General features: G+C 47.6%; 1 protein-coding gene across 1 annotated transcript in view; it reads right to left on the reverse strand.

The window, feature by feature from the left end:
• Positions 1-2,500, reverse strand: part of opn3 (opsin 3) — a 24,093-nt gene that overhangs the window by 21,206 nt on the left and 387 nt on the right. The gene's annotated exons all lie outside the window — the stretch shown is intronic.

Consider the following 2,500-nt stretch of genomic DNA (forward strand, 5'->3'; position numbering starts at 1 on the left):
TCGCCTCTCCTTGCCTTCCCTCGCCTCTCCTTGCCTTCCCTCGCCTCTGACAGACAGCACAGTCTCCCACAGCGCTGCATGGCCTCCTCTCCACAGCAGCTGTGCTGTCACTAAATCAATCGCTGGTCTGGATCCCTCAGTAATTACCCTTAGCCGAGGCGCTCCTCTGCTCCGCTCCGCTCTCCTCTTTCTCTATATTGCTGTGGGGATATAAGGCACCACTGTGCACCCTATGCATATCACATCCCTATGCATATCCCCTTGTCATCTAAGCCAGCACCTGGCGGTGCTGTGGGCTTACACACACAGCGGTACTACTGACTTGATGAACCAATTACCCAGGACCACACACGGGCCAGGCTGTCAGGGAGCACACAGGGGAGAGGGAGCTGGAAGAGAGTCAGGGCCAGGGGCGGTGACAGTTTTGGCAGGGCAAAGACGTCTGAAAGGCACCCCCCACTCAATAGTATGCAATGTAATGAGGATCCCATTTCTGGTGCCCTCCTCAACCTGAGCCCAGGACAACAGACCCCTTTTGCACCCCCCCCCCCCACACACACACACACACACATGAAATATGCATCCAGTTTCAACTGTATAGGCTAAATTTCTGTTCGCTAATGTAAGACAAATCAATAAGGAAAATATTCAGCAGATGTGCATACATTTCTCAAACGCACGTCATACATTTGAATACCAGAGCAAAATGTGCATATCATTTCGAGTATACAGTATGGGACTGTTGGTTAAATTGCCGCCTCCATCCATCCACGAACCCCGGCAACGTACACTGCTTGTATCATAACATAGCATGTTAAAAGCAGGCTGACGAACTAGTTCATTAAGTGCACCTCCAGCCATGAGAGACACACAACATTAATATTCCAACAACAGACAGACTGTACCACTGACCCACTTCTGCACCGTATCTCTTGGTTGCCACCAGTGGCAGAACTATTGCACACAGGGCCCCAGGGCAAAACACTGATACAGTCCCTCAAACACATTGCTTTAGTCACAACAGGGCCCCCACCAACAATACAGGAGGGCCCTGGGCCCAGGGGCAAATGCCCTGCTTGTCCCCCCTATAGCTCTGCCCCTGGTTACCACTGTGCCACCCAGATGTGCGGCTGGCTGCATAACACACATAAGCCTGCAGAGGCACCATGGAGCCTTTGCGGAGTCGAGGCAGCTCAGCGAGGGGCATTTGGCTGATGCGATCCCAGCTTTAGCAGTGCTGGCTGGGTAACCTTGGGGGGTCCTTCTGTCTGTTTGTCTGTCGGCTATACTGAGGAAAGAGCGTTCATATTTTCCAACAGTTGTGTATGTGTGTGTGTGTGTGTGTGTGTGTGTGTGTGTGTGTGTGTGTGTGTGTGTGTGTGTGTGTGTGTGTGTGTGTGTGTGTGTGTGTGTGTGTGTGTGTGTGTGTGTGTGTGTGTGTGTGTGTGTCTGTTTCTGTGTATCTGTGTGTGGCTGACAGAGAGAGAGCGAGAGCGAGAGCGAGAGAGAGAGAGAGAGAGAGAGAGAGAGAGAGAGAGAGAGAGAGGGAGAGAGAGAGAGTGGATGCAGAGAGAGAGAGAGAGAGAGAGAGAGAGAGAGAGAGAGAGAGAGAGAGAAAGTGAACATGGTGTCATGCACCTCTACTTACTTACTGCTATTTAAAATTGCATCCCTTAAACCCTTTCAATTCCAAACTGAAATGTGTACATGTTTAAGCATGAACTAACAACATCACTGTGAATCTATATTATTCTGTAGCCTACGTCATGAATCCCATCGGAAAAACATGTGACTGTCTAAAGCTCATGCAGAAGACTGAGGGTAGGTATAACGTAAAATGTAATTGATTACTAGTTTTAAATGTAAAATGAATTAACCCCTAAATAAATAGGCCTATGTATTCTAATGTTCGAGGTGGCCACTTTGAGGAATAGGATAGGGTAGGCCTACCTACGCCTCAACAAAGGTTATCATGCTCTCTCCGGATGCAGCACTGCTGGAGAGTGGAGACTCGTGTTAAGTGATTAGGCCACTTTGTTAGACACGGCACATCTGTTTCAGACCTCTTACTTACGGACATTTATAATGAATACTTGAATAGCAACTCGCAAGGGTCCTCATTTACGCAACAGACAAGTCGTGGTTTTCCTTAGGTGTGTCAAATTACCTTTACTTGAAAGCTGCACTCCGCAAAGGTAGCATACTCTGTAGTGCAGAAGAAGAATTATTTGAAAACCTGAAGTAGCCTTCTCTATGCTCTTCATAATTTATACAGGGCATCCCATCTCCCGGAGCTACCCCATTGACCGCGGTATTGTAGCCTAATGAGGTAACTGACAACCACGTGTGGGGTAAAAGCTAAAGTTTCATCACTTTCCTCACTTTTTACTTTCTGGACATTTTAGTTATTTCTAGATCTTGAAGTGAGAGTAAATAATAGCGTAGAATATTACCCTATGGGTGAGATTATGTACGCGTAAAACAATACAGAAAACAACGT

Source organism: Engraulis encrasicolus, chromosome 24 (genome assembly GCF_034702125.1).
Source record: "Engraulis encrasicolus isolate BLACKSEA-1 chromosome 24, IST_EnEncr_1.0, whole genome shotgun sequence".
Lineage (NCBI taxonomy): Eukaryota > Metazoa > Chordata > Actinopteri > Clupeiformes > Engraulidae > Engraulis > Engraulis encrasicolus.